Source organism: Phalangium opilio, unplaced genomic scaffold, assembly GCF_054372755.1.
Source record: "Phalangium opilio isolate 3A_F unplaced genomic scaffold, DU_Popi_V2 ptg000082l_1, whole genome shotgun sequence".
Classification (NCBI taxonomy): Eukaryota; Metazoa; Arthropoda; class Arachnida; order Opiliones; family Phalangiidae; genus Phalangium; species Phalangium opilio.
The window spans coordinates 14768368-14786978 of record NW_028324189.1 but is presented as its reverse complement, the minus strand read 5'-3'; the positions used below and the strand labels follow the sequence as shown (position 1 = coordinate 14786978).

At 44.2% G+C, this 18611-nt stretch overlaps 22 non-coding genes across 22 annotated transcripts; all 22 read left to right on the top strand.

Moving 5' to 3' along the window:
- Window positions 1-490: 490 nt before the first annotated feature.
- On the top strand, window positions 491-563 carry TRNAS-GCU (transfer RNA serine (anticodon GCU)). Its single transcript has one exon. It is a non-coding gene; the product is annotated as a tRNA-Ser (tRNA).
- A 221-nt stretch (window positions 564-784) lies between these two features.
- On the top strand, window positions 785-857 carry TRNAS-GCU (transfer RNA serine (anticodon GCU)). The gene has a single exon. It is a non-coding gene; the product is annotated as a tRNA-Ser (tRNA).
- Window positions 858-1810: 953 nt separating this feature from the next.
- On the top strand, window positions 1811-1883 carry TRNAS-GCU (transfer RNA serine (anticodon GCU)). Its single transcript has one exon. It is a non-coding gene; the product is annotated as a tRNA-Ser (tRNA).
- A 638-nt stretch (window positions 1884-2521) lies between these two features.
- On the top strand, window positions 2522-2594 carry TRNAS-GCU (transfer RNA serine (anticodon GCU)). The gene has a single exon. It is a non-coding gene; the product is annotated as a tRNA-Ser (tRNA).
- A 368-nt stretch (window positions 2595-2962) lies between these two features.
- On the top strand, window positions 2963-3035 carry TRNAS-GCU (transfer RNA serine (anticodon GCU)). The gene has a single exon. It is a non-coding gene; the product is annotated as a tRNA-Ser (tRNA).
- Window positions 3036-3256: 221 nt separating this feature from the next.
- Window positions 3257-3329, top strand: TRNAS-GCU (transfer RNA serine (anticodon GCU)). The gene has a single exon. It is a non-coding gene; the product is annotated as a tRNA-Ser (tRNA).
- A 74-nt stretch (window positions 3330-3403) lies between these two features.
- Window positions 3404-3476, top strand: TRNAS-GCU (transfer RNA serine (anticodon GCU)). Its single transcript has one exon. It is a non-coding gene; the product is annotated as a tRNA-Ser (tRNA).
- A 954-nt stretch (window positions 3477-4430) lies between these two features.
- On the top strand, window positions 4431-4503 carry TRNAS-GCU (transfer RNA serine (anticodon GCU)). The gene has a single exon. It is a non-coding gene; the product is annotated as a tRNA-Ser (tRNA).
- Window positions 4504-5165: 662 nt separating this feature from the next.
- Window positions 5166-5238, top strand: TRNAS-GCU (transfer RNA serine (anticodon GCU)). Its single transcript has one exon. It is a non-coding gene; the product is annotated as a tRNA-Ser (tRNA).
- Window positions 5239-5312: 74 nt separating this feature from the next.
- TRNAS-GCU (transfer RNA serine (anticodon GCU)) lies at window positions 5313-5385 on the top strand. Its single transcript has one exon. It is a non-coding gene; the product is annotated as a tRNA-Ser (tRNA).
- Window positions 5386-5459: 74 nt separating this feature from the next.
- On the top strand, window positions 5460-5532 carry TRNAS-GCU (transfer RNA serine (anticodon GCU)). Its single transcript has one exon. It is a non-coding gene; the product is annotated as a tRNA-Ser (tRNA).
- A 955-nt stretch (window positions 5533-6487) lies between these two features.
- On the top strand, window positions 6488-6560 carry TRNAS-GCU (transfer RNA serine (anticodon GCU)). The gene has a single exon. It is a non-coding gene; the product is annotated as a tRNA-Ser (tRNA).
- Window positions 6561-14172: 7612 nt separating this feature from the next.
- TRNAS-GCU (transfer RNA serine (anticodon GCU)) lies at window positions 14173-14245 on the top strand. The gene has a single exon. It is a non-coding gene; the product is annotated as a tRNA-Ser (tRNA).
- Window positions 14246-14760: 515 nt separating this feature from the next.
- Window positions 14761-14833, top strand: TRNAS-GCU (transfer RNA serine (anticodon GCU)). The gene has a single exon. It is a non-coding gene; the product is annotated as a tRNA-Ser (tRNA).
- A 367-nt stretch (window positions 14834-15200) lies between these two features.
- On the top strand, window positions 15201-15273 carry TRNAS-GCU (transfer RNA serine (anticodon GCU)). Its single transcript has one exon. It is a non-coding gene; the product is annotated as a tRNA-Ser (tRNA).
- Window positions 15274-16081: 808 nt separating this feature from the next.
- Window positions 16082-16154, top strand: TRNAS-GCU (transfer RNA serine (anticodon GCU)). The gene has a single exon. It is a non-coding gene; the product is annotated as a tRNA-Ser (tRNA).
- A 74-nt stretch (window positions 16155-16228) lies between these two features.
- On the top strand, window positions 16229-16301 carry TRNAS-GCU (transfer RNA serine (anticodon GCU)). Its single transcript has one exon. It is a non-coding gene; the product is annotated as a tRNA-Ser (tRNA).
- A 955-nt stretch (window positions 16302-17256) lies between these two features.
- Window positions 17257-17329, top strand: TRNAS-GCU (transfer RNA serine (anticodon GCU)). The gene has a single exon. It is a non-coding gene; the product is annotated as a tRNA-Ser (tRNA).
- A 515-nt stretch (window positions 17330-17844) lies between these two features.
- TRNAS-GCU (transfer RNA serine (anticodon GCU)) lies at window positions 17845-17917 on the top strand. Its single transcript has one exon. It is a non-coding gene; the product is annotated as a tRNA-Ser (tRNA).
- Window positions 17918-17991: 74 nt separating this feature from the next.
- On the top strand, window positions 17992-18064 carry TRNAS-GCU (transfer RNA serine (anticodon GCU)). Its single transcript has one exon. It is a non-coding gene; the product is annotated as a tRNA-Ser (tRNA).
- A 221-nt stretch (window positions 18065-18285) lies between these two features.
- TRNAS-GCU (transfer RNA serine (anticodon GCU)) lies at window positions 18286-18358 on the top strand. The gene has a single exon. It is a non-coding gene; the product is annotated as a tRNA-Ser (tRNA).
- Window positions 18359-18432: 74 nt separating this feature from the next.
- On the top strand, window positions 18433-18505 carry TRNAS-GCU (transfer RNA serine (anticodon GCU)). Its single transcript has one exon. It is a non-coding gene; the product is annotated as a tRNA-Ser (tRNA).
- Window positions 18506-18611: the final 106 nt, after the last annotated feature.

The following is an 18611-nucleotide window of genomic DNA, read 5'->3' as shown; positions in this document are numbered from 1 at the left end:
TAAAAATTCAAAGTTTTTCCACAATACCTGACGATCATTTAATTTTTGGGCTTCCGTGGCGCAGTGGTTAGCGCGTTTAGCTGTTATTCAAAAAACTGGTGGTTTGAGCCCTCCCGGGAGCGGTGTTGTGAGATCTCAAATGTAACGTAAAAATTCAAAGTTTTTCCACAATACCTGACGAACATTTAATTTTTGGGCTTCCGTTGCGCAATGGTTAGCGCGTTCAGCTGTTAATCGAAAGGTTGGTGGTTCGAGCCCACCCGGGAGCGGTGTTGTGAGGTCTCAGATGTGACGTAAAAAGTCAAATATTTTCCACAATACCTGACGACCATTTATTTTCTGAGCTTCCATGGCTCAATGGTTAGCGCCTTCGGCTGTTAACCGAAAGGTTGGTGGTTCGAGCCCATCCGGGAGCGGTGTTGTGAGATCTCAAATGTAACGTAAAAATCCAAAATTTTTCCACAATAACTGACGAACATTTAATTTTTGGGCTTCCATTGCGCAATGGTTAGCGCGTTCGGCTGCTAACCGAAAGGTTGGTGGTTCGAGCCCATCCGGGAGCGGTGTTGTGAGATCTCAAATGTAACGTAAAAATCCAAAATTTTTAAACAATAACTGACGAACATTTAATTTTTGGGCTTCCATTGCGCAATGGTTAGCGCCTTCGGCTGTTAACCGAAAGGTTGGTGGTTCGAGCCCATCCGGGAGCGGTGTTGTGAGATCTCAAATGTAACGTAAAAATCCAAAATTTTTCCACAATAACTGACGAACATTTAATTTTTGGGCTTCCATTGCGCAATGGTTAGCGCGTTCGGCTGCTAACCGAAAGGTTGGTGGTTCGAGCCCATCCGGGAGCGGTGTTGTGAGATCTCAAATGTAACGTAAAATCCAAAATTTTTCCACAATAACTGACGAACATTTAATTTTTGGGCTTCCGTTGCGCAATGGTTAGCGCGTTCAGCTGTTAATCGAAAGGTTGGTGGTTCGAGCCCACCCGGGAGCGGTGTTGTGAGGTCTCAGATGTGACGTAAAAAGTCAAAAATTTTCCACAAAACCTGACGAACACTTAATTTTTGGACTTCCATGGCTCAATGGTTAGCGCGTTCGGCTTTTAACCGAAAGGTTGTTGGTTCGAGCCCACCCGGGAGTGGTGTTGTGAGATCTCAAATGTAACGTAAAAATCCAAACTTTTTCCACAATACCTGACGATCATTTAATTTTTGGGCTTCCGTGGCGCAGTGGTTAGCGCGTTCAGCTGTTATTCAAAAACTGGTGGTTTGAGCCCTCCCGGGAGCGGTGTTGTGAGATCTCAAATGTAACGTAAAAATTCAAAGTTCTTCCACAATACCTGACGAACATTTAATTTTTGGGCTTCCGTTGCGCAATGGTTAGCGCGTTCAGCTGTTAATCGAAAGGTTGGTGGTTCGAGCCCACCCGAGAGCGGTGTTGTGAGGTCTCAGATGTGACGTACAAAGTCAAAAATTTTCCACAATACCTGACGACCATTTATTTTCTGAGCTTCCATGGCTCAATGGTTAGCGCCTTCGGCTGTTAACCGAAAGGTTGGTGGTTCGAGCCCATCCGGGAGCGGTGTTGTGAGGTCCAGATGTGACGTAAAAAGTCAAAGTTTTTCCACAATACCTGACGAACATTTAATATTTCGGCTTCCGTTGCGCAATGGTTAGCGCGTTCGGCTGTTAACCGAAAGGTTGGGGGTTCGAGCCCACCCGGGAGCGGTGTTGTGAGGTCTCAAATGTAACGTAAAAATCCAAAATTTTTCCACAATAACTGACGAACATTTAATTTTTGGGCTTCCATTGCGCAATGGTTAGCGCGTTCGGCTGCTAACCGAAAAGTTGGTGGTTCGAGCCCATCCGGGAGCGGTGTTGTGAGGTCTCAGATGTAACGTAAAATGTCAAAGTTTTTCAACAATACCTGACGACCATTTATTTTCTGAGCTTCGATGGCTCAATGGTTAGCGCGTTCGGCTGTTAACCGAAAGGTTGGTGGTTCGTGCCCACCCGGGAGCGGTGTTGTGAGATCTCAAATGTAACGTAAAAATTCAAAGTTTTTCCACAATACCTGACGATCATTTAATTTTTGGGCTTCCGTGGCGCAGTGGTTAGCGCGTTTAGCTGTTATTCAAAAAACTGGTGGTTTGAGCCCTCCCGGGAGCGGTGTTGTGAGATCTCAAATGTAACGTAAAAATTCAAAGTTTTTCCACAATACCTGACGAACATTTAATTTTTGGGCTTCCGTTGCGCAATGGTTAGCGCGTTCAGCTGTTAATCGAAAGGTTGGTGGTTCGAGGTCTCAGATGTGACGTAAAAAGTCAAATATTTTCCACAATACCTGACGACCATTTATTTTCTGAGCTTCCATGGCTCAATGGTTAGCGCCTTCGGCTGTTAACCGAAAGGTTGGTGGTTCGAGCCCATCCGGGAGCGGTGTTGTGAGATCTCAAATGTAACGTAAAAATCCAAAATTTTTCCACAATAACTGACGAACATTTAATTTTTGGGCTTCCATTGCGCAATGGTTAGCGCGTTCGGCTGCTAACCGAAAGGTTGGTGGTTCGAGCCCATCCGGGAGCGGTGTTGTGAGATCTCAAATGTAACGTAAAAATCCAAAATTTTTCCACAATAACTGACGAACATTTAATTTTTGGGCTTCCATTGCGCAATGGTTAGCGCCTTCGGCTGTTAACCGAAAGGTTGGTGGTTCGAGCCCATCCGGGAGCGGTGTTGTGAGATCTCAAATGTAACGTAAAAAGTCAAATATTTTCCACAATACCTGACGACCATTTATTTTCTGAGCTTCCATGGCTCAATGGTTAGCGCCTTCGGCTGTTAACCGAAAGGTTGGTGGTTCGAGCCCATCCGGGAGCGGTGTTGTGAGATCTTAAATGTAACGTAAAAATCCAAAATTTTTCCACAATAACTGACGAACATTTAATTTTTGGGCTTCCATTGCGCAATGGTTAGCGCGTTCGGCTGCTAACCGAAAGGTTGGTGGTTCGAGCCCATCCGGGAGCGGTGTTGTGAGATCTCAAATGTAACGTAAAAATCCAAAATTTTTCCACAATAACTGACGAACATTTAATTTTTGGGCTTCCATTGCGCAATGGTTAGCGCCTTCGGCTGTTAACCGAAAGGTTGGTGGTTCGAGCCCATCCGGGAGCGGTGTTGTGAGATCTCAAATGTAACGTAAAAATCCAAAATTTTTCCACAATAACTGACGAACATTTAATTTTTGGGCTTCCATTGCGCAATGGTTAGCGCGTTCGGCTGCTAACCGAAAGGTTGGTGGTTCGAGCCCATCCGGGAGCGGTGTTGTGAGATCTCAAATGTAACGTAAAAATCCAAAATTTTTAAACAATAACTGACGAACATTTAATTTTTGGGCTTCCATTGCGCAATGGTTAGCGCGTTCGGCTGCTAACCGAAAGGTTGGTGGTTCGAGCCCACCCGGGAGCGGTGTTGTGAGATCTCAAATGTAACGTAAAATCCAAAATTTTTCCACAATAACTGACGAACATTTAATTTTTGGGCTTCCGTTGCGCAATGGTTAGCGCGTTCAGCTGTTAATCGAAAGGTTGGTGGTTCGAGCCCACCCGGGAGCGGTGTTGTGAGGTCTCAGATGTGACGTAAAAAGTCAAAAATTTTCCACAAAACCTGACGAACATTTAATTTTTGGACTTCCATGGCTCAATGGTTAGCGCGTTCGGCTTTTAACCGAAAGGTTGTTGGTTCGAGCCCACCCGGGAGTGGTGTTGTGAGATCTCAAATGTAACGTAAAAATCCAAACTTTTTCCACAATACCTGACGATCATTTAATTTTTGGGCTTCCGTGGCGCAGTGGTTAGCGCGTTCAGCTGTTATTCAAAAAACTGGTGGTTTGAGCCCTCCCGGGAGCGGTGTTGTGAGATCTCAAATGTAACGTAAAAATTCAAAGTTCTTCCACAATACCTGACGAACATTTAATTTTTGGGCTTCCGTTGCGCAATGGTTAGCGCGTTCAGCTGTTAATCGAAAGGTTGGTGGTTCGAGCCCACCCGAGAGCGGTGTTGTGAGGTCTCAGATGTGACGTACAAAGTCAAAAATTTTCCACAATACCTGACGACCATTTATTTTCTGAGCTTCCATGGCTCAATGGTTAGCGCCTTCGGCTGTTAACCGAAAGGTTGGTGGTTCGAGCCCATCCGGGAGCGGTGTTGTGAGGTCCAGATGTGACGTAAAAAGTCAAAGTTTTTCCACAATACCTGACGAACATTTAATATTTCGGCTTCCGTTGCGCAATGGTTAGCGCGTTCGGCTGTTAACCGAAAGGTTGGTGGTTCGAGCCCACCCGGGAGCGGTGTTGTGAGATCTCAAATGTAACGTAAAAATCCAAAATTTTTCCACAATAACTGACGAACATTTAATTTTTGGGCTTCCATTGCGCAATGGTTAGCGCGTTCGGCTGCTAACCGAAAAGTTGGTGGTTCGAGCCCATCCGGGAGCGGTGTTGTGAGGTCTCAGATGTAACGTAAAATGTCAAAGTTTTTCAACAATACCTGACGACCATTTATTTTCTGAGCTTCGATGGCTCAATGGTTAGCGCGTTCGGCTGTTAACCGAAAGGTTGGTGGTTCGTGCCCACCCGGGAGCGGTGTTGTGAGATCTCAAATGTAACGTAAAAATTCAAAGTTTTTCCACAATACCTGACGATCATTTAATTTTTGGGCTTCCGTGGCGCAGTGGTTAGCGCGTTTAGCTGTTATTCAAAAAACTGGTGGTTTGAGCCCTCCCGGGAGCGGTGTTGTGAGATCTCAAATGTAACGTAAAAATTCAAAGTTTTTCCACAATACCTGACGAACATTTAATTTTTGGGCTTCCGTTGCGCAATGGTTAGCGCGTTCAGCTGTTAATCGAAAGGTTGGTGGTTCGAGCCCACCCGGGAGCGGTGTTGTGAGGTCTCAGATGTGACGTAAAAAGTCAAATATTTTCCACAATACCTGACGACCATTTATTTTCTGAGCTTCCATGGCTCAATGGTTAGCGCCTTCGGCTGTTAACCGAAAGGTTGGTGGTTCGAGCCCATCCGGGAGCGGTGTTGTGAGATCTCAAATGTAACGTAAAAATCCAAAATTTTTCCACAATAACTGACGAACATTTAATTTTTGGGCTTCCATTGCGCAATGGTTAGCGCGTTCGGCTGCTAACCGAAAGGTTGGTGGTTCGAGCCCATCCGGGAGCGGTGTTGTGAGATCTCAAATGTAACGTAAAAATCCAAAATTTTTCCACAATAACTGACGAACATTTAATTTTTGGGCTTCCATTGCGCAATGGTTAGCGCGTTCGGCTGCTAACCGAAAGGTTGGTGGTTCGAGCCCACCCGGGAGCGGTGTTGTGAGATCTCAAATGTAACGTAAAAATCCAAAATTTTTCCACAATAACTGACGAACATTTAATTTTTGGGCTTCCATTGCGCAATGGTTAGCGCGTTCGGCTGCTAACCGAAAGGTTGGTGGTTCGAGCCCATCCGGGAGCGGTGTTGTGAGGTCTCAGATGTAACGTAAAATGTCAAAGTTTTTCAACAATACCTGACGACCATTTATTTTCTGAGCTTCCATGGTTCAATGGTTAGCGCGTTCGGCTGTTAACCGAAAGGTTGGTGGTTCGTGCCCACCCGGGAGCGGTGTTGTGAGATCTAAGATGTAACGTAAAAATCCAAAATTTTTCCACAAAACCTGACGAACATTTAATTTTTGGGCTTCCATGGCTCAATGGTTAGCGCGTTCGGCTTTTAACCGAAAGGTTGTTGGTTCGAGCCCACCCGGGAGTGGTGTTGTGAGATCTCAAATGTAACGTAAAAATCCAAACTTTTTCCACAATACCTGACGAACATTTAATTTTTGGGCTTCCGTGGCGCAGTGGTTAGCGCGTTCAGCTGTTATTCAAAAAACTGGTGGTTTGAGCCCTCCCGGGAGCGGTGTTGTGAGATCTCAAATGTAACGTAAAAATTCAAAGTTTTTCCACAATACCTGACGAACATTTAATTTTTGGGCTTCCGTTGCGCAATGGTTAGCGCGTTCAGCTGTTAACCGAAAGGTTGTTGGTTCGAGCCCACCCGGGAGCGGTGTTGTGAGATCTAAGATGTGACGTAAAAATCCAAAATTTTTCCACAAAACCTGACGAACATTTAATTTTTGGACTTCCATGGCTCAATGGTTAGCGCGTTCGGCTTTTAACCGAAAGGTTGTTGGTTCGAGCCCACCCGGGAGTGGTGTTGTGAGATCTCAAATGTAACGTAAAAATCCAAACTTTTTCCACAATACCTGACGATCATTTAATTTTTGGGCTTCCGTGGCGCAGTGGTTAGCGCGTTCAGCTGTTATTCAAAAAACTGGTGGTTCGAGCCCATCCGGGAGCGGTGTTGTGAGGTCCAGATGTGACGTAAAAAGTCAAAGTTTTTCCACAATACCTGACGAACATTTAATATTTCGGCTTCCGTTGCGCAATGGTTAGCACGTTCGGCTGCTAACCGAAAGGTTGGTGGTTCGAGCCCATCCGGGAGCGGTGTTGTGAGATCTCAAATGTAACGTAAAAATCCAAAATTTTTCAACAATACCTGACGACCATTTATTTTCTGAGCTTCCATGGTTCAATGGTTAGCGCGTTCGGCTGTTAACCGAAAGGTTGGTGGTTCGTGCCCACCCGGGAGCGGTGTTGTGAGATCTAAGATGTAACGTAAAAATCCAAAATTTTTCCACAAAACCTGACGAACATTTAATTTTTGGGCTTCCATGGCTCAATGGTTAGCGCGTTCGGCTTTTAACCGAAAGGTTGTTGGTTCGAGCCCACCCGGGAGTGGTGTTGTGAGATCTCAAATGTAACGTAAAAATCCAAACTTTTTCCACAATACCTGACGAACATTTAATTTTTGGGCTTCCGTGGCGCAGTGGTTAGCGCGTTCAGCTGTTATTCAAAAAACTGGTGGTTTGAGCCCTCCCGGGAGCGGTGTTGTGAGATCTCAAATGTAACGTAAAAATTCAAAGTTTTTCCACAATACCTGACGAACATTTAATTTTTGGGCTTCCGTTGCGCAATGGTTAGCGCGTTCAGCTGTTAACCGAAAGGTTGTTGGTTCGAGCCCACCCGGGAGCGGTGTTGTGAGATCTAAGATGTGACGTAAAAATCCAAAATTTTTCCACAAAACCTGACGAACATTTAATTTTTGGACTTCCATGGCTCAATGGTTAGCGCGTTCGGCTTTTAACCGAAAGGTTGTTGGTTCGAGCCCACCCGGGAGTGGTGTTGTGAGATCTCAAATGTAACGTAAAAATCCAAACTTTTTCCACAATACCTGACGATCATTTAATTTTTGGGCTTCCGTGGCGCAGTGGTTAGCGCGTTCAGCTGTTATTCAAACAAGTTGGGAAAACCAAAATATTACCTCTCCGAGTTAAGACGACTACTTAAAACTTATTTACCCAGATATGGAAAGGTTTCTTAAGTTAAAATTTATGAAATATTAAAGCCGTATACAAAGCATAGCAAATATACTGTAAATCAGACGACATTTTACATCCAATAATGATTTACTTGTACACATTAAAATCATCCGATGGGGGAGAAACGGGAAATGAAGAGATGAAACTTTGGAGGGATACTACCTTTACGTGTTAGTAAAGGCCCAATTTTCTACTCCTCAACTGTATGCCCTCTATGTTCAAAGCCATATTCACAACAGGGTTGCCATATAAACACTATCCTCTCGTTTCACCTCAACGATTATCTTAGTTTGTCAACGTTACATAACACCAAAACTTATTTGTGGCTACACACACTGAAAGTAAATGCGTACCATAAAAAGCATGAAAACACGAAGCTATTATCCGATTACGATCAGACCTTTCACTGGTCTGGGCTGCGTTCAGCAGAGCTCACCAAAAAAGCCAGCGGATTTTGGAAATGTTTACCGGTGAGCTCTGTCGTCATAGCTTTTCTCCGGTCATCGGCGTTTTATAAATGACGCTAGCGCAATAAAGCGTGCAAGGTACCAAGGCTTAACAAAAATTGTATGATAACATATTTATAGAGATAGATAACAACTTTTTTAATTAAAATTAGAAACTAGCATATCTCTCAAAATTCTCGCGTGATCAACTGGTTTCACGCCAATTAAATAGCTATAGTCCCATAGAGCTATTTGTATTAATTCATCCATGGTTTTTTCGCCAAGCTGAGAACTACACAGTTTACGTCACGTTATCCAAAAAGCAGACTATTTTCTTTGAAGACCGCGCTAGCTCAGCGCTAAGCACCGTGACGTCAAAATTCAAAAACACAAACCCGTTATGTAAGACACTGCTAACAGTGCTGGGCTCTGCTGAACGCGGCACAGATTTCCACCATGCTTATAGTATCTAAGCCTAAAGTGTACTTATTTTTCGGCTCACTCTGAACCGTTAATGTCTCTGCATTACAGAAACGAAATCCAAACCCAAGCGTTTACTTTTTGGTTCACTAGGCCTATTGACAAATAAAAGTTCATTTGACCAACATAGTAGCGTTGTCCTTGTATTCACTTTAGAAAGGGTTATGCTATAAACAGATATAGTATAGCTTAGGTAATATATAAACATCCATTTTAAATAATAATATTAAAAAACATTTTTGGAATATCAAAATGAAATAGAGCTTTAAAGCTACAAAAGTACTAAATGCATCATAATTACGAAAAATATTTCCACATATTCACTTTATATTAAGGATAAAGGGAATATTATGGTTCTGTAGGATTCCTTTACACAAATCGAACTTCTAACGCAGCGCACTACTGTAACAACGGACGGACACACACAGACAAAAGCATAGACTGCTTTTTAACTCTTTCCGTATTAATTTTGAATTGAGAAACAAGATTATCTTAAATATTAAAATGAATATAATTAATATTTAATATTTTCTTCGCTAGTTATTCGCCTTATTGAACGTTACATCGTTTTTAAAAAGAACAATTAAACATTCTTGAGAGACTTGACTAATATTGGCGTTTGAAATGAAGCATACGCCGGTAGCTTCGCCTTATTCAAATAGGTAGTATATAATGGTGTCGAACTACAGTTAAAAGCAAGAACAACCGCAATTGCGAAAACCTATCGTGGACAACCCACCCTAGGGAGGCTAGACGTTTTTCGTAACCCTAGCTGATCGCCGCGAATGTCTTACACCAAACGATGACGATGGAGTAGAAGCCAGGTGTGCAGACTGGTGTCCATGTGGGATGGACAAAAACAAAGACCAGAAGATGGTGGTGTAGAAGCCAGGTGTACAGACTGGTGTCCATGTGGTATGGACAAAAACAAAGACCAGAAGATGGTGGTGTTAGAAGCCAGTGTGTACAGACTGGTGTCCATGTGGTATGGACAAAAACAAAGACCAGAAGATAGTGGTGTTAGAAGCCAGTGTGTACAGACTGGTGTCCATGTGGGATGGACAATGACCAGAAGATGGTGGTGTTAGAAGCCAGTAAGTACAGACTGGTGTCCGTGTGGGATGGACAAAGACCAGAAGATGTTGGTGTGAGAACTCATATAGAGTAGCCATTTCCGTGACTGTGAAAGCAGTTCGGAAATGGCGAACACGTTTGCTCCGATTTGGAAACTGCGAACGCGGTCACGTGGGTGTAACAACAGACACACACACAGACACACACACAGACAGACACACACGATCGTTACAGAACCTCTCCGTGACATACGTCACTCGGAGAGGTAAAAACTGGTGGTTTGAGCCCTCCCGGGAGCGGTGTTGTGAGATCTCAAGTGTAACGTAAAAATCAAAGTTTTTCCACAATACCTGACGAACAGTTAATTTTTGGGCTTCCATTGCGCAATGGTTAGCGCGTTCGGCTGTTAACCGAAAGGTTGGTGGTTCGAGCCCATCCAGGAGCGGTGTTGTGAGGTCTCAGATGTAACGTAAAATGTCAGAGTTTTTCCACAATGACTGAGGACCATTTATTTTCTGAACTTCCATGGCTCAATGGTTAGCGCGTTCGGCTGTTAACCGAAAGGTTGTTGGTTCGAGCCCACCCAGGAGCGGTGTTGTGAGATCTAAGATGTAACGTAAAAATCCAAAAAATTTTCCACAATACCTGACGAACATTTAATTTTTGGGCTTCCATTGCGCAATGGTTAGCGCGTTCGGCTGTTAACCGAAAGGTTGGTGGTTCGAGCCCATCCGGGAGCGGTGTTGTGAGGTCTCAGATGTAGAGTAAAATGTCAGAGTTTTTTCACAATACCTGACGACCATTTATTTTCTGAACTTCCATGGCTCAATGGTTAGCGCGTTCGGCTGTTAACCGAAAGGTTGTTGGTTTGAGCCCACCCAGGAGCGGTGTTGTGAGATCTAAGATGTAACGTAAAAATCCAAAATTTTTCCACAATACCTGACGAACATTTAATTTTTGGGCTTCCATTGCGCAATGGTTAGCGCGTTCGGCTGTTAACCGAAAGGTTGGTGGTTCGAGCCCATCAGGGAGCGGTGTTGTGAGGTCTCAGATGTGACGTAAAAAGTCAAAGTTTTTCAACAATACCTGACGACCATTTATTTTCTGAGCTTCCATGGCTCAATGGTTAGCGCGTTCGGCTGTTAACCGAAAGGTTGGTGGTTCGTGCCCACCCGGGAGCGGTGTTGTGAGATCTCAAATGTAACGTAAAAATTCAAAGTTTTTCCACAATACCTGACGAACATTTAATTTTTGGGCTTCCGTGGCCCAGTGGTTAGCGCGTTCAGCTGTTATTTAAAAAACTGGTGGTTTGAGCCCTCCCGGGAGCGGTGTTGTGAGATCTCAAGTGTAACGTAAAAATCAAAGTTTTTCCACAATACCTGACGAACAGTTAATTTTTGGGCTTCCATTGCGCAATGGTTAGCGCGTTCGGCTGTTAACCGAAAGGTTGGTGGTTCGAGCCCATCCGGGAGCGGTGTTGTGAGGTCTCAGATGTAGAGTAAAATGTCAGAGTTTTTTCACAATACCTGACGACCATTTATTTTCTGAACTTCCATGGCTCAATGGTTAGCGCGTTCGGCTGATAACCGAAAGGTTTTTGGTTCGAGCCCACCCAGGAGCGGTGTTGTGAGATCTAAGATGTAACGTAAAAATTCAAAGTTTTTCCACAATACCTGACGAACAGTTAATTTTTGGGCTTCCATTGCGCAATGGTTAGCGCGTTCGACTGTTAACCGAAAGGTTGGTGGTTCGAGCCCACCCGGGAGCGGTGTTGTGAGGTCTCATATGTAACGTAAAATGTCAGAGTTTTTCCACAATACCTGACGACTATTTATTTTCTGAGCTTCCATGGCTCAATGGTTAGCGCGTTCGGCTGTTAACCGAAAGGTTTTTGGAAGAGCCCACCCGGGAGCGGTGTTGTGAGATCTAAGATGTAACGTAAAAATCCAAAATTTTTCCACAAAACCTGACGAGCATTTAATTTTTGGACTTCCATTGCGCAATGGTAAGCGCGTTCGGCTGTTAACCGAAAGGTTGGTGGTTCGAGCCCATCCGGGAGCGGTGTTGTGAGGTCTCCGATGTGACGTAAAAAGTCAAAGTTTTTCCACAATACCTGACGAACATTTAATTTTTGGGCTTCCGTGGCGCAGTGGTTAGCGCGTTCAGCTGTTATTTAAAAAACTGGTGGTTTGAGCCCTCCCGGGAGCGGTGTTGTGAGATCTCAAGTGTAACGTAAAAATCAAAGTTTTTCCACAATACCTGACGAACAGTTAATTTTTGGGCTTCCATTGCGCAATGGTTAGCGCGTTCGGCTGTTAACCGAAAGGTTGGTGGTTCGAGCCCATCCGGGAGCGGTGTTGTGAGGTCTCAGATGTAACGTAAAAATCCAAAATTTTTCCACAATACCTGACGAACATTTAATTTTTGGGCTTCCGTGGCGCAGTGGTTAGCGCGTTCAGCTGTTATTCAAACAAGTTGGGAAACCAAAATAAACCTCTCCGAGCCGAGACGAATTTACTTTCTAAACACAGGTCCACCAGCCAATGAGAAAAACCGGAAATACATAGTTCAAATTGGCGAAATATTGCCAAAGTCTTTAACAATTTCCTTTGTATCCTCAATAATTCTAATGAGGACCTAAATGTATCACTGAAGGGTGTATTTAACTTTCGGCTCACTCTGAACCGTTAACACCTCCTATAAGAGGAGGCGAAACAAGGTCATTTCTAGTTTAAATCTAGGGTATCTTATTTCACAGACCCAATCGTTTCAACAGTTGTGGATAGATGAAGAATTAACACCCATATTATATAATGAATATAAAAAATGCGATTACACTATATATAAATGAAGTAAAGCTGAATTAAAAAGTAAACACCAAATTTGAAATGTTAATATCGAAAGATGTTCTTGGAATATTAAGATGAAACAGAGCTTTATAGCTACACAACTACTACAATCGTAATGCCGAAAAATATTTAAAATATTTCCATTTAATATTCTGCAAAAAGGAAATGTTATCGTTTTGTAAGAGATCTTATCATCATACTCGCTTTATATTAACTTTGATGTATGTGTAGTGTTTCGATTCGGATGCAATCTTCACTACTCGTTCTATATAAACTCTCACTTGTGTCATTACATAGAAATAAGTTTATCTTAAATATTTAATTAAATATAAATGATATTAATTATTTTAATCGCCAGTAAATAACTTTAAAAATAGTTAAATCGTTTAAAATAAAGTTGTTCCTATTATCTTTCGAAACTTTGCTAATATTGACGTTTAAAGTGAAGGGTACCCCTCTTGCCCGCTTTTTTCAAATTTTGGGTGTATATATACGATTCGTTTCCATTATAATAACAGATAAAAACGCATTCGCGTGAACCGATGGTGGAAGCCCTGCCATTGGGAGGCTAGACGTTTCTCGTAACCCTAGCCGATCGCCGCGTATATCTTGAAACCAATAATAGATAAAAACGCATTCGCGTGCACCGATGGTGGAAGCCCTGCCATTGGGAGGCTAGACGTTTCTCGTAACCCTAGCCGATCGCCGCGTATATCTTGAAACCAATAATAGATAAAAACGCATTCGCGTGCACCGATGGTGGAAGCCCTGCCATTGGGAGGCTAGACGTTTCTCGTAACCCTAGCCGATCGCCGCGTATATCTTGAAACCAAACGATGACGAAGGAAAAGAAGCCAGAATGGACTGACTGGCGTCCATGTGGAATGGACAAAGACCTGAAGATGGTGGTGCATAGAAGCTGGTGTCAATGTGCAATTGACGAAGAACAGAAGATGGTGGTGCATAGAAGCTGGTGTTAATGTGGAATTGACGAAGAACAGAAGATGGTTGTGCTTGGAAGCCAGCAAGTAAGACTAGTGTCCATGTCGAGTAGACGAAAACCAAAGCTGGTGGTGTTGGAACTCAAGTAGAATAGCCAGAGACAAACCCAAATTTCCGTGAACTGTCAATGCAGTCCGGAAATTGGGAACACGTTTGCTCCGATACGCAAACTGCGAACGCGGTCACGTGGGGCGTGACAGACACACAGACACACAGACAGACAGACACACAGACACGACCGGTGTAATACCTCTCCGTGACATACGTCACTCGGAGAGGTAAAAACTGGTGGTTTGAGCCCTCCCGGGAGCGGTGTTGTGAGATCTCAAATGTAACGTAAAAATTCAAAGTTTTTCCACAATACCTGACGAACATTTAATTTTTGGGCTTCCGTTGCGCAATGGTTAGCGCGTTCAGCTGTTAATCGAAAGGTTGGTGGTTCGAGCCCACCCGGGAGCGGTGTTGTGAGGTCTCAGATGTGACGTAAAAAGTCAAAAATTTTCCACAATACCTGACGACGATTTATTTTCTGAGCTTCCATGGCTCAATGTTTAGCGCCTTCGGCTGTTAACCGAAAGGTTGGTGGTTCGAGCCAATCCTTGAGCGGTGTTGTGAGGTCCAGATGTGACGTAAAAAGTCAAAGTTTTTCCACAATACCTGACGAACATTTAATATTTCGGCTTCCGTTGCGCAATGGTTAGCGCGTTCGGCTGTTAACCGAAAGGTTGGTGGTTCGAGCCCACCCGGGAGCGGTGTTGTGAGATCTCAAATGTAACGTAAAAATCCAAAATTTTTCCACAATAACTGACGAACATTTAATTTGTGGGCTTCCATTGCGCAATGGTTAGCGCGTTCGGCTGCTAACCGAAAGGTTGGTGGTTCGAGCCCATCCGGGAGCGGTGTTGTGAGGTCTCAGATGTAACGTATAATGTCAAAGTTTTTCCACAATACCTGACGATCATTTAATTTTTGGGCTTCCGTGGCGCAGTGGTTAGCGCGTTTATCTGTTATTCAAAAAACTGGTGGTTTGAGCCCTCCCGGGAGCGGTGTTGTGAGATCTCAAATGTAACGTAAAAATTCAAAGTTTTTCCACAATACCAGACGAACATTTAATTTTTGGGCTTCCGTTGCGCAATGGTTAGCGCGTTCAGCTGTTAATCGAAAGGTTGGTGGTTCGAGCCCACCCGGGAGCGGTGTTGTGAGGTCTCAGATGTGACGTAAAAAGTCAAATATTTTCCACAATACCTGACGACCATTTATTTTCTGAGCTTCCATGGCTCAATGGTTAGCGCCTTCGGCTGTTAACCGAAAGGTTGGTGGTTCGAGCCCATCCGGGAGCGGTGTTGTGAGATCTCAAATGTAACGTAAAAATCCAAAATTTTTCCACAATAACTGACGAACATTTAATTTTTGGGCTTCCATTGCGCAATGGTTAGCGCGTTCGGCTGCTAACCGAAAGGTTGGTGGTTCGAGCCCATCCGGGAGCGGTGTTGTGAGATCTCAGATGTAACGTAAAATGTCAAAGTTTTTCAACAATACCTGACGACCATTTATTTTCTGAGCTTCCATGGCTCAATGGTTAGCGCCTTCGGCTGTTAACCGAAAGGTTGGTGGTGCGAGCCCATCCGGGAGCGGTGTTGTGAGGTCCAGATGTGACGTAAAAAGTCAAAGTTTTTCCACAATACCTGACGACCATTTATTTTCTGAGCTTCGATGGCTCAATGGTTAGCGCGTTCGGCTGTTAACCGAAAGGTTGGTGGTTCGAGCCCACCTGGGAGCGGTGTTGTGAGATCTCAAATGTAACGTAAAAATCCAAAATTTTTCCACAATAACTGACGAACATTTAATTTTTGGGCTTCCATATCGCAATGGTTAGCGCGTTCGGCTGCTAACCGAAAGGTTGGTGGTTCGAGCCCATCCGGGAGCGGTGTTGTGAGGTCTCAGATGTAACGTAAAATGTCAAAGTTTTTCAACAATACCTGACTACCATTTATTTTCTGAGCTTCCATGGTTCAATGGTTAGCGCGTTCGGCTGTTAACCGAAAGATTGGTGGTTCGTGCCCACCCGGGAGCGGTGTTGTGAGATCTAAGATGTAACGTAAAAATCCAAAATTTTTCCACAATACCTGACGAACATTTAATTTTTGGGCTTCCATTGCGCAATGGTTAGCGCGTTCGGCTGTTAACCGAAAGGTTGGTGGTTCGAGCCCATCCGGGAGCGGTGTTGTGAGGTCTCAGATGTGACGTAAAAAGTCAATGTTTTTCAACAATACCTGACGACCATTTATTTTCTGAGCTTCGATGGCTCAATGGTTAGCGCGTTCGGCTGTTAACCGAAAGGTTGGTGGTTCGTGCCCACCCGGGAGCGGTGTTGTGAGATCTCAAATGTAACGTAAAAATTCAAAGTTTTTCCACAATACCTGACGATCATTTAATTTTTGGGCTTCCGTTGCGCAATGGTTAGCGCGTTCAGCTGTTAATCGAAAGGTTGGTGGTTCGAGCCCACCCGGGAGCGGTGTTGTGAGGTCTCAGATGTGACGTAAAAAGTCAAAAATTTTCCACAATACCTGACGACCATTTATTTTCTGAGCTTCCATGGCTCAATGGTTAGCGCCTTCGGCTGTTAACCGAAAGGTTGGTGGTTCGAGCCCATCCGGGAGCGGTGTTGTGAGGTCCAGATGTGACGTAAAAAGTCAAAGTTTTTCCACAATACCTGACGAACATTTAATATTTCGGCTTCCGTTGCGCAATGGTTAGCACGTTCGGCTGCTAACCGAAAGGTTGGTGGTTCGAGCCCATCCGGGAGCGGTGTTGTGAGATCTCAAATGTAACGTAAAAATCCAAAATTTTTCCACAATAACTGACGAACATTTAATTTTTGGGCTTCCATTGCGCAATGGTTAGCGCGTTCGGCTGCTAACCGAAAGGTTGGTGGTTCGAGCCCACCCGGGAGCGGTGTTGTGAGATCTCAAATGTAACGTAAAAATCCAAAATTTTTCCACAATAACTGACGAACATTTAATTTTTGGGCTTCCATTGCGCAATGGTTAGCGCGTTCGGCTGTTAACCGAAAGGTTGGTGGTTCGAGCCCATCCGGGAGCGGTGTTGTGAGGTCTCAGATGTGACGAAAAAAGTCAATGTTTTTCAACAATACCTGACGACCATTTATTTTCTGAGCTTCCATGGTTCAATGGTTAGCGCGTTCGGCTGTTAACCGAAAGGTTGGTGGTTCGTGCCCACCCGGTAGCGGTGTTGTGAGATCTAAGATGTAACGTAAAAATCCAAAATTTTTCCACAATACCTGACGAACATTTAATTTTTGGGCTTCCATTGCGCAATGGTTAGCGCGTTCGGCTGTTAACCGAAAGGTTGGTGGTTCGAGCCCATCCGGGAGCGGTGTTGTGAGGTCTCAGATGTGACGTAAAAAGTCAATGTTTTTCAACAATACCTGACGACCATTTATTTTCTGAGCTTCGATGGCTCAATGGTTAGCGCGTTCGGCTGTTAACCGAAAGGTTGGTGGTTCGTGCCCACCCGGGAGCGGTGTTGTGAGATCTCAAATGTAACGTAAAAATTCAAAGTTTTTCCACAATACCTGACGATCATTTAATTTTTGGGCTTCCGTTGCGCAATGGTTAGCGCGTTCAGCTGTTAATCGAAAGGTTGGTGGTTCGAGCCCACCCGGGAGCGGTGTTGTGAGGTCTCAGATGTGACGTAAAAAGTCAAAAATTTTCCACAATACCTGACGACCATTTATTTTCTGAGCTTCCATGGCTCAATGGTTAGCGCCTTCGGCTGTTAACCGAAAGGTTGGTGGTTCGAGCCCATCCGGGAGCGGTGTTGTGAGGTCCAGATGTGACGTAAAAAGTCAAAGTTTTTCCACAATACCTGACGAACATTTAATATTTCGGCTTCCGTTGCGCAATGGTTAGCACGTTCGGCTGCTAACCGAAAGGTTGGTGGTTCGAGCCCATCCGGGAGCGGTGTTGTGAGATCTCAAATGTAACGTAAAAATCCAAAATTTTTCCACAATAACTGACGAACATTTAATTTTTGGGCTTCCATTGCGCAATGGTTAGCGCGTTCGGCTGTTAACCGAAAGGTTGGTGGTTCGAGCCCATCCGGGAGCGGTGTTGTGAGGTCTCAGATGTGACGTAAAAAGTCAATGTTTTTCAACAATACCTGACGACCATTTATTTTCTGAGCTTCGATGGCTCAATGGTTAGCGCGTTCGGCTGTTAACCGAAAGGTTGGTGGTTCGTGCCCACCCGGGAGCGGTGTTGTGAGATCTCAAATGTAACGTAAAAATTCAAAGTTTTTCCACAATACCTGACGAACATTTAATTTTTGGGCTTCCGTTGCGCAATGGTTAGCGCGTTCAGCTGTTAATCGAAAGGTTTGTGGTTCGAGCCCATCCGGGAGCGGTGTTGTGAGATCTCAAATGTAACGTAAAAATCCAAAATTTTTCCACAATAACTGACGAACATTTAATTTTTGGGCTTCCATTGCGCAATGGTTAGCGCGTTCGGCTGCTAACCGAAAGGTTGGTGGTTCGAGCCCACCCGGGAGCGGTGTTGTGAGATCTCAAATGTAACGTAAAAATCCAAAATTTTTCCACAATAACTGACGAACATTTAATTTTTGGGCTTCCATTGCGCAATGGTTAGCGCGTTCGGCTGCTAACCGAAAGGTTGGTGGTTCGAGCCCATCCGGGAGCGGTGTTGTGAGGTCTCAGATGTAACGTAAAATGTCAAAGTTTTTCAACAATACCTGACGATCATTTAATTTTTGGGCTTCCGTGGCGCAGTGGTTAGCGCGTTTAGCTGTTATTCAAAAAACTGGTGGTTTGAGCCCTCCCGGGAGCGGTGTTGTGAGATCTCAAATGTAACGTAAAAATTCAAAGTTTTTCCACAATACCTGACGAACATTTAATTTTTGGGCTTCCGTTGCGCAATGGTTAGCGCGTTCGGCTGCTAACCGAAAGGTTGGTGGTTCGAGCCCACCCGGGAGCGGTGTTGTGAGATCTCAAATGTAACGTAAAAATCCAAAATTTTTCCACAATAACTGACGAACATTTAATTTTTGGGCTTCCATTGCGCAATGGTTAGCGCGTTCGGCTGCTAACCGAAAGGTTGGTGGTTCGAGCCCACCCGGGAGCGGTGTTGTGAGATCTCAAATGTAACGTAAAAATCCAAAATTTTTCCACAATAACTGACGAACATTTAATTTTTGGGCTTCCATTGCGCAATGGTTAGCGCGTTCGGC